We start from the raw sequence: 11,242 nt of genomic DNA, 5'->3' as shown, positions 1-11,242 counted from the left end.
ATACTTCCAGGCTGCCTTATGAGAGGGTCAGCAGAACTGTTGTGATGGGTCATCACCAGGCTTGCAATGCTACAAACCAACTTCATTGCTTAGCTTATGATTTCCACTGTCCACTGCCTGTGTTCGGGTTTATGTAGCTACGCATGGTTAAGTGATGGCTGTGTTTCTCTTTCTTCTCGGAGGCCCAGAGAAGGTCCAGGGGAGCAGGGCTGTCTGAGCCCTGGCCTGGTGGGCGCCTGCCCTTGGCTCTCAGTCCCCTGGTCTCTGGCGGCGGCCACGTCGCTGCAACTCCTGGCAGGAGAAGGCTGAAACCCCCGTCTGCTGGCCCAGGTCCCAGGGCAGCAGGAAGTCTCCCAGCGTTCTTTTTTAACAGACAAAAATTCTTTGACTCCAGAATGATTTCCAGGAATTACAGTATGAGAACTTAGTATGTGAGAAATGCTTTTCTTAAAAAAAAATAAAACTAAAACCAAAGCAGAAGAAACCAGACGGAACACACCATGCATGGCCATGGCCACCTTGTAACAAAAAGCCATTGTTTCTGATCCTCTCTGAGGGATCTTCAGGGGAGGGGCTGCTCCTCAGGGGAGACCCGGGGGCAGGCGGTGCTGGGAGGACCGGAGGAGGTGGGGGGACTGCGGTCTCTCTTGCTGCACCCTTCCTGGAGGTCCAAGCGTCCTCCAGAAGTGGAGTTGCTCCTGTCTCTCGGTCAAGTCTGGGAGTGGCTCAGAAAGGCCTCGGGACTCGAGTCGGGGCTCCGGCAGGGCTGCGTCAGGAGGCGGGGCCCGGGGTCTCCACAGGAGGAGGCTGAGGAGGAGGCGGGCCTCGGGGTCTCCACAGGAGGAGGCTGAGGAGGAGGCGGGGCCCGGGGTCTCCACAGGAGGAGGCTGAGGAGGAGGCGGGGCCTCGGGGTCTCCACAGGAGGCGGCTGAGGAGGAGGCGGGGCCCGGGGTCTCCACAGGAGGAGGCTGAGGAGGAGGCGGGGCCCGGGGTCTCCACAGGAGGAGGCTGAGGAGGAGGCGGGGCCTCGGGGTCTCCACAGGAGGAGGCTGAGGAGGAGGCGGGGCCCGGGGTCTCCACAGGAGGAGGCTGAGGAGGAGGCGGGGCCTCGGGGTCTCCACAGGAGGAGGCTGAGGAGGAGGTGCAGCCTCGGCGTCCATCGGACTCCAGCACCGCCCTGTGTGCCTCGGCGGTGGCTCCGAGGGTGCGGCGGGCAGCTCCCTCTGTCCACTCTGGTGTCATCCCTGGTCGTGTGGTTCCCTCATCGTCGCTCTCAGGCTGCAGCCAGGGTGTCGGCGGAGGCTGCGGTCCGGCCTGCTGGGACTGGAGGCCTGTCCTCCACCGGCACGTGCTGGAGGTTGAAGGTCTCAGCTTCCGCTCGCGTGGCCTCACGTGGAACTGCCTCTCAGCATGGCGGCCTTTCACCCAACAAGTTGTTCAAGAGCCAGACAAGGCTGCCATAACCTGTCTAAGGAGTGACCTCGTCTGTGCCCCGTCTGCTGGTCACACAGACCCACTGGGAATAAGCGGTGAAGTGCGAGGATGTCGGAGTCCGGCATCTTTGTGGGACCCTTGGCGACAGGCGGTCACCCTGGGCCGCCCTTTCCTCCTCCATTGATGAGACAGGAGCCTCTGGGGCGTGATGTGAACAGGGAGGTGTGTGCTCTTACCTTTCCTGTGAACCTGCTGTGGAGACAGAAGACGGAGCGCAGGTGGTGGGGAGCGTTCCTGACAGAAGAGGGTATGATGCTGCTTCCCTCAGGAGCAGAACAGTAAGGCCGGGGAGGGGCGTTGGGGGGCTCCATGCACTTCCCCTGCAACCTACACCTAGGGCTCCCAGGGCTTTGAGTCATCTCAGTCCTGGCCAGGCTGCCGCTGTTGGCAGTCACTATGAATCAACTGCCAGGAGAAAATGAGCACTTCTCTGAAGTAAGGCAACACTCTTCAAGGCTTCTGTAATTTTTCACAAGCTATAATCAACATTCAAACAAAATTTACCAGGTATAGTAGGAAAAGAATTCAAATAGAAAAGATTTAAAAAAGAATTCAATATAAACAAACACACTGTTAATTTAGTAAGAAATTTATAAAACCAGAGACTTTAAATTAATAATTATTATATTAAAAATAATAATTAATGTGTATAGAAAACCAGATGACATTTTGAAGAACTACATGGAAGACTAAAATCTGTAAACTTATAAAATTATAAAATGTAAAATTATAGAATGAAAATATAATAACTAAAATAAAGAACTCAATAGATGAATATAATAGCGGTGAGATAGGGTTGAAGAGAGGATTGGTTTGCTGAAAGATAGGATTGAGAAAATATCAAGAAAGAGATACCTCTCCCAAAGTAGAAAGTATACCAAAAGAGCCCAGGAGAAATAGAGAAAAGTCTAAAACACAGTAACTGGAGATCCAAGAGGGAAAGAGAGAGAAAATGTGGCAAAAAATATTTAAGCAGCCAGTAGCCAAGTATTTTCCCGAAGTGGTGAAACCCATCATTTCATAGATTCAATAAGAATTATGAATATCAGAGAGGAGAAATAGAAAGAAGTCACACCTAGTTACATTACTACAAGGATTTTGAAAACTAAGGACAAATGAAAAAAAGAACTTACTATAGGAGGAAGGCTAAAAGACACACCACCCTTAATGAGCAAGAATAAGACTCACATACACACACACACACACACACACACACGGTACCTTCTAGGAGACAGTGGAACACAATAATTAAAATTATTAAAGAAAAAATAGTGAAGTATTCTTCAAAAGTAAAGGTAAAAATAGTATTTTTTAGACAAATACCAAGGAAATTTGCCAGCAGCAGACCCTCACTAAAGGATTATTTTAGGAAGTTCTGCAGGCTGAAGGTAAATGGCCCCACAGAAATGCAAGATGCTAAGAAGACCACATCGAAAAATAAACACAGGCTTCTATTTAGCAATAATAATGCAGTCCAGATCTATAGAACACCTACATCTAACATATTAACTAATATCTTTCCCACTAAGTTCAGTAATCATGTACTCTATTACTGTTCCTTTTCAATACTGTACTGGAAGTTCTAGCTAAATCAATAAGAAGGAAAAGGTATATAGACTGGAAAAAATAATAAAATTCTCTTTTTTTTTCACATATGACATGAGTTTCTATGTAGAAAATCCAAAAGAATAAAAAAAACTTGGGATTAATAAATTATTATAGTGAGTCTGCAGGATACACGCCCATTGCTTTCACTTTTATATATCCAGCAGTGAATAAGAAGAATTTGAAATTTAAAGCATGTTGCTATTTTTGGTAGCATTCTCCACAAGTGAGGTGCTTAGGTATATGTCTAACAAATTATGTACAAGATTTATATAAGGAAAACTACAGAATTTAGTTGAGTGAAATCAAAGAACTAAATAAATGAAGATATAATCCATGTTCATGGAAATAAAGCTCAATATTGTCAACATAGCAGTTTTTTCCAATTTGGTCTGTAGATGCAATGTAGTACCAATTAAAAGGACTTCAGAACACATAACTCAGAAAGACAACAGGCTGTATCCAGAAGACCCACCAGCAACAGCAAAGAATCGCCTATGTAATTGGAGAGTATCTTGTTCTTTTGCTTGAAATACATCCTTCTGCTTCTTCTTACGTTAATGGGCATTGCCAGGGCTGTCCCCCTAGGGCTCCTGGCAGGACTGGGGGTGGGACAGGAAGAACCAGACCTTCTTCTCTCTCCCTAGAAGAGGCCCATCTGCTCATTTGGAAAGCTACTGCCTGAAGCACAGCTTCTAACTGAGCACCCTAGAGACTGGGGAGACCGCAGACACCTCACTCATCTTCTCCCTGTCCCCCTGTCCAAGTAACCAGAATCCCCCCGAGAGGAACTTGTCACACATCTGCATCCCAGATGTGGCCTGAGCGATGAGTCTCCAGGTCCTCTGGCTCTGATGGCCAATGGGGATCTTGTTAAGAAGTCCCACAGGCCCTCGGGAAACAAAGCAGCAGTTTACTGTGGGAGCAGCGGCATGTCCTTTCACCCCCCCACCCCTCCGACCAGCACAGCCACACCTCAGAGCCTCGCACAGAGACACCCACCTCCTGGTTTCTCTCTGGAAGGGGCTTGGCTGTGTACTTTCCCAGCTAATGAAGACTGAGGGTCTGGCTCCCCAGTCAGCCTGTATCTACTGCTGGGTGTGACACTCCCTTTTGGGCACTGACAGATCAACTGGGAGGATTCCCAGGTGGCACTAGTGGTAGAAAAAACAAACAAACAAACAAAAAAACCCTGCAAATGCAGGAGACATAAGAGACCAGGGTTCGATCCCTGAGTCAGGAAGGTCCCCTGGAGGAGGGCATGGCAACCCATTCCAGTGTTCTTGCCTGGAGAATCCCATGGACAGAGGAGCCTGGTGGGCTACAGTCTATGGGGTTGCAAAGAGAGACAAGACTGAAGTGACAGCACACACAGCAGGTCTGCTGGGACCTCTGAAAACAAATAAGGTGGCCTGGACCATCCCAAAAGTTTGAGAAGCAGCCAGGAGCTCACGTTAGGATGATCATCAAGGTTCATCTCCTACATTAGTGAAGACTGGGAGAAATGGCTATTTTGATCTAATGTGCAGAGTGGAGATGAATGAAGGAAAAAGAGTGTGTTTCAAACAAAAGAACAAGATAACTCTCCAGAAACAAACATTGATAAAATAAAGATAAGTCAATACTTGACAGAGTTCAAAAGGAAGATGCCCACTGAGGTCAGGAAAAACTGAGAAAGTTTGGCCCAGGTGGACCGTGCTGACTCCAGCACCGTGGCCACCTTAGGGCCAGTGCCCATGCATGCACTTGTTTAGAAGCGGCTCTGCCTGGTCCTCCGGCAGGTTTCCGCTTGACTCTGCGTCCACCTCTGCACTCCTCCCTCCTCCTGCTGGTGCTCATCCTCGGCTCTCTCGTTTCCCATGGCCTGAACTGCTGGACGCGTATGATCCTGGAGGGATGGGGCTGGTTTTGAGAGAAGTGGTGTTAATGTCTTAGTTGCTCAGTCATGTCTGACTCTTTGTGATCCCATGGACTTTAGCCCGCCAGGCTCCTCTGTCCATGGGATTCTCCAGGCAAGAATACTGGAGCGGAAGCCATTCCCTTCTTCAGGGGACCTTCCGGACCCAAGGATCAAACCGGGTCTCCTGCAGGCAGGTTTAGGTGGTAGGTGCTCTAAGACATTACGATTGGTTGCCTGGAGGCTGCTGAGAGAGAACAAGGCAAGGGTGTCTCGTGGCCTTGCCTTGAGACCTTGGAGCTGGGAAGATGCACCCAACCCGATGGTGTGCTGGGGGAGCAGAGGCTGTGTTTACACAGGAAGAAGGAAAAGCTGTGGGTCTGGGAAAGGACGCTGAGCAGAGCCCAGGGATACATCTGTCGGTGTGGAGACGGACCCGGGGACTTTCTGTGTAACGACTGTCATTATTTCTGATGATGAAAGCAGGGAGAGCTGTAGGTTACGTTGAAGATTTAAATTTGGAAGTTAAGTCGACCACCTCCTCTCTAAATCTGACCTTCCTCTCCTTTCTGGGTAGGATTCAGAGAGAAGCATCTACTGAGCTGCACCGTGTGCTGTCCTGATGCCCGGCCAGGAGCCCAGACCCCCTGCAGCCACGTGGACCGACGGTGGTGAAGGCAGGAAATGAGGGAAGCCAGGCTGCTCCCACCACGGTGAATAGTGCGTCTTCGTTACTTCATTTCGGAAGGAGGAAGTTATTCCTTTGTGTCTTGATGAAACAGATGATCCTTCCACTTTTGTGAGAATGAAATAAACAATTCTGAGGCCAGTTGCTTTAAAAAATCTCCTGTTTACATATCAGTTTCTGCCAAAGATGTTGAAGAAGTGAGCTGCTGCTGGTGGTTGGGTCTCTCTGCCCCCACGGCCACATTGCTTTCATTACAGGGTTTGCACTCATTTCCTGGGGTGAAGAATCCCAGGGATTTGCACTTGGGCCCAACACAAGGCACATGTTTCTTCTTCAGAGACACCGCCTCCTGCCCCTGAAAGGGTTGGTACCTGTTGCCCACCTCTCCAGGGAGGCTCTGTGCTGCGTGCAGAGTTCCTCTAGGCACCAGCAGTCAGTGGCCCAGGAACAAAGTAGAATGTCTGTCTTTACGGAGAAGAATCTGCTATTCAGATTTGGGTTTGGAAACCAGTTTGGGTTGTTTGTCTCAGTGATTCTGAAGTATTTCAGAGACCACAATCACCATAAAATATGAGCTTGGGATCTTTGTTCCTACGGATGTAGCTTAAGACTTATTTCTTTGTTCATGTTCCATGATTTTGCGTATCATTTTCAAATGGGATAAGCACGGTATATATTTTAAAATTGCTGATTATTTACTTATGTGGCTTAGAAAGCTATCCAAGAGAGAGCTTATTCAGCATGACATGGCCTCAGCCAGGATTCCACAGTCTCAGCCATGTGCTGACTGTGCTTTTATTGTCTACCAACCACGCACCAATTCAGTTTTTAAATTAACACATATTTTTGTTAACATATTATATTAACATATATTTACACAGTACACATTACTAAAAAAAGCCCAGATTATGCTTGATGGCTTTTATTGTTTCTCCAAAGAACACAGCAGGACAAACTGCAGACATATTTCCTAAATTAAAATGGAATTCTATAGAGAAGCTACTTCACCTCACAGACATTTAAGGCTAACATTCTAGGACTGCTTAGACTTTATTTAAAAATTTACGCTTATGTTCTAAATAGTTTTGTGGGTGGCTTTACGAAACTAGTATTTGTAGTTTTGTGGTTCAATAATTTTGTAGGTAGTGACATTTGAAGGCCTTGGAGTAAGAAAAAATACATACTGGCAGGCTGGGTTAGGAAGAGGGGTGCGAAGCATGCAAACGTGGTGAATTAGCAGGTTAGTTGCACTCAACCCAAGAACACTGTTCTGTCTGCCTTCAGCGTGGGTTTGCAGACATGGATCACAAAGGACTCGTGAGCAGAAACAGCACCTCCCTCGCGTCCGTCGTGACCCACGCCCACACTGTCCTTTGGGGACGGTAGCTGCTCCCTCGGTCCACAGGAGAGGTTCCTTGAGGCCTCTGAGAAGCAGTGTGCTTGGCTGGGGAGGAAAAGCTGGTGTTCCAGGCGAATGTCAGGAGAAGGCCTTTGTGTGTGATATTTGCCATATGTGATGATCTGTTTGGGATGATCGTTGGCTAGAAGACCCAAGCCATGGGATCTACCCCAGTTCCAGGCAACTTGTGCCTGTTCTTCAAGGACTGACTCGCCTTTCCTCCCGGTGCCCCGCCTGCCTGGTCAGGTCCTCCCCTGCCTGTGCCCCGTTGGCCCAGTTTGGGGCCCACCTCTGCCCCCATGGCGTCTCTAACAGGTCTAGTCATGGCGAGCCATGTCTTCTGTTTTAATTCATTTCGGACACTGCCTTTCGCTCCTGTGCTCAACGCTCTGCAAGTGCCTCACATGCAGCGGCTACAAGTGCTCAAAGGGGACGACTGTCTGAGGGACAGCTGCTGGTCCACAGGTATGCCAGGCTGGTTTGTCCAGCACGCTTACCGCCTGGTAACCCAGGGCTGGTAGAGACAGTCAGACTTTGTCAAACGTCCCGAGTTGATTGCCAACTGCTTCTGAGCAGCGAGTCCTTCTGTTGTGCTGTCCTCCTTGGATCTGCGGTCAGTCCCTCGCCCACGACACCCCGTGACACTGCCCCTCACCTGCTCAGATGCCGCTCAGCTCACAGAGGAAGCTGGGACCCTGTGAAAGGAGGCCCCCCCTTGTTGGGGATGACTGGCGGGGTCATGGCTCTTGATTTTGGCCAAGCCCTTGGAGGTAAACAACCCTGTTCTGGGGAGGGCATGGTGGGGTAGGGCAGTTCACAAGCCCGATTCCCGGGTCTGCCCAGTAACTTCTCCTCCTCATTGTGGGGTGCAGTCACAAATCACCCAAAGCGTCACCGTGGCTTGCCCATGGGTCAGGGGTCAGGTGTTAGTCATCACTTCAGAGCCACACAAACAAGAGAAAACAGCTGACAAGCATGTGAGGTCATTTTTCTTGAGTAACCAGATTGCATCAGCACCAGCAGCATCTGAGATGTGGAAAATTCCAGAACACTTACGGCCATCGCCTGGGAAGCAGAGCCACCGGTCGCGTTCCCTCTTATCCCAGTGCCCGGAGGCATCTGCCTCCTGGAAGATGAACTTCGTGGGCCCGGGATGTCGGGTCAGTGTGTGATGGGGTGGAGCTGTGGCCTCCTGGGGTGGGGCGTTGGGCCAGAGTGAAAAAAAGCGGGGCATTGAGAGTGGGTGGAAGGAGCCCCACCCTGTAGAGATCCTGCCCATCTACACAGGGCCCCTGATGGCCGTCCGCTTCCCCATTGGAGACGCAGCCCCCACCAGAGCCCTGCTGTCTGGGGCTGAAGCGTGCAGAGCTCCCACCTCACGTAATTTCAGTTACTTTTTTTTTCTTGTCAATCAGTGTGGAGTTGAATGCTTTTGACACTAACAGTGTCCTCATTGCCCTGAGAGCTGGAAACTGACACCGGGAATCAATCAGCTGAAGAGTCCTTGGACTCGAGATGGCAGGATGCTCCTTAGAGAAATGGGCACTGCAGCTGGGCGACTCAGACGAAACCATGTGCAATTCTCCACCATTCCGTCCCATGAATTTATTATTTTGTTTGCATGCGGTCAGGTTACCTTTCTTTGTGTGAGCTTTGACAGGCATGAAGCCAGGTACCCCATCACCCCAACCCACTGATTCCCTCATGCTGACACTTTGTAATCAACCCCTAGCCCCAGAGAACTCCCGATTTTCCCCTCCATTTTCAGTGGTCTTTCTTTATCAGAATGCCATGAAAACAAAGCTGCACAGCCTGGCCTTTTGACTCACTTCTTTCACCCACCACAATGTACTTAATCTCACCTATTTTGCACGTATTAACAATGTTTTTTTTTAATTACGGAGTAGTATTCCATTCACCCATGTAAGAACACTTAAGTGGGTTCTAGTTTTTAGTGCTCGTCAGGTTTCTAAAGAAATTCATATCCAGTTTTCATATGACTTTAGGCTTTTATTCCTCTAGTGTGAATACAAGCGACATTGCTACGCCATCTGAAAGTGTGTTTAATTTTGTAAGAAAATGTCAGAATGTCTCTAGAATGGCTGTGCATTTTGCTTTCTATCCAGCCATGTTTGGGGGTTCTAACATGTAGGCTTGTGGGTGATTCGTGCATTTCCTATAACGCAGTCCCCTGCCAGCCCTGGGTGGTGTTGTGCATGTGTCTCCGTGCTTGCGGTCCTGAAGGGCACATGGTGTGTGTCCTGGTGCTTTGAATCTGCGTTTCCCTGATGAGCAGTAAAATGTAGCATCTTCTCATGTCTTAACTTTCCTCTTGTCTATCTTCTGCAATGAAGCCTCTGTTGAAATCATTGGACGATTTTTTATGGGATTGTTTGCTTTCTCATTATTGGGTTTAGAGAGCATGTTATAATATTGTGTACATAAGTCCATTGTTGTATAAATGATTTGTAGATATTTTACCCATTTAATTTTCTTAACAGTGTGTCTTTTTGAAAAAGTTTTGAGTTTTCATGAAGTGAATTTTTTTTTTTCTTTTATGGATCTTGTGTTTGGTGTTAGATTAAAAACTCATGCTTTTATATATATAGCACTGCTTTTTGCTCATACTTGGGTTAAAAGTCTGGGATTTCAGCCTTTGGGTACCATCACATACTTCATTTAGAGGAAAATCACTCTTCATGCCAGAGGGGCCTGTTTTCAAAAATTCTCAAATTCAATGAGAAACTTCCACTGTGATTTCATAAAAATCATCTTTCACAGTATCTCAAAATATTATTCTCCTTGCTCTGTAATGCCAGTTTAGGTAACACAGGAGTACTGAAGAGACATCTGGTATTACCTGTACCAAGAGCAGAGGATGAGATGGTTGGATGGCATCACCGACTTGATGGACATGAGTTTGAGCAAGCTCTGGGAGTTGGTGATGGACAGGACATGCGTACTGCAGCCCATGGGGTCACAAAGAATCGAAGACGGCTGAGCAACTGAACTGATACCAAGATCCTACCCTAGCTATCCGAGCGTCCCGTGACACATCTCCAAAATATTTATATGTGCATGATCAGGAAATAATGACTGCCAGTGTTTGGTTTCACAGGAGAAAGACATTCTTATATTTTTTGTTTCACAAAGAAACAAAAGAAACATATTATGGATATTCCCAGCTAGTATTTTTACATTTATGTGAGCAAATGAAAGAGCAAATTAGATCATTCTGGATATAATTTGTCATTTTTTTGCACTTAATTTTAATTTTGCATAAGTTTTTTCTCCATGTGTATTAACATTGCCTTATAGTTCTCTTCGTAGAGAAAAATAAATTAGCATTTAACACCAAGTATTAAAAACAAGTTGTTTAAACTCCATAAAATTCCTTAAAACTTAGAACATATGTATGAAAGATGAGTGAAGAATATGGTGTTGATTTATAGAGACAGTTTGGGAATGTGACAATGTTTTAAATATTTTTATTGGGCAGCTCCAGCTGCATTTCTGAAATGTACACTCAGACAGCTCAGCTTAATTTTAAAATATCGCAGGTGACTGATTTCCACTCCATGAGTCCAACTCAGTTTTCCATGAGAACTTTCCAGCTATTTCCCTATGAGGGTTTTCAGTCCTCCCTAATTACTACTTTTAAACATGCTCTCTTTGGGAGGTGGGTCTTTTTTTGTCTAGGAAATTCTTTCCTTTGGAGTGGAGCCTGCCACTCTGGAGGGACTCCATGGAATGGTGAGGGATGAAGTGGACAGCACTAAGCTTGCCAGAGTGGTCACGGTCCGCCAGCGAGCCAAGCAGGGATGCTGCCAGGGTGAAGTCGCCACACCCCGCACCCTCTGTGCCTCGCCCATGCTTTTCCCTGTCCTCCAGGACAGCCGCCTCGCCTTTGTTTGAGTGTTGAGTGGATCCCTTTCACTTCCGTGTCAAGAGCACGTTTTCCTGGCTTTCCCACCATGTGAACACACCCTTCTTGTGTTCACTCAGCATGTGTTTCTTCTCTCCCAGGCTGCTTCAGTGTCTTCACGTGATCAGTGAGCTTGCAGGCCCAGGTTATCACTGTCACTTCTACAGAAGCTGAAAAGTCCCCCCAGGGGACTCAAGCGTGCTCATTTGCAAACCACATCTTTGGGGCACAAAT

At 47.7% G+C, this 11,242-nt stretch overlaps 1 long non-coding RNA gene across 2 annotated transcripts; it reads left to right on the top strand.

The window, feature by feature from the left end:
* Positions 1–654: 654 nt before the first annotated feature.
* Positions 655–10,433, top strand: LOC122684409. Of its 2 annotated transcripts, none has more exons than XR_006338027.1 (3): positions 655–1,772; positions 5,574–8,243; positions 9,908–10,433. It is a non-coding gene; the product is annotated as an uncharacterized LOC122684409 (long non-coding RNA). The 2 variants fall into 2 exon arrangements; XR_006338026.1 differs by having other exon boundaries at positions 9,903–10,433.
* Positions 10,434–11,242: the final 809 nt, after the last annotated feature.

This window comes from Cervus elaphus, chromosome 26, assembly GCF_910594005.1.
Source record: "Cervus elaphus chromosome 26, mCerEla1.1, whole genome shotgun sequence".
Taxonomy (NCBI): domain Eukaryota; kingdom Metazoa; phylum Chordata; class Mammalia; order Artiodactyla; family Cervidae; genus Cervus; species Cervus elaphus.
The sequence above is the reverse complement of the archived record's forward strand: the minus strand, read 5'-3'. Positions and strand labels throughout refer to the sequence as shown.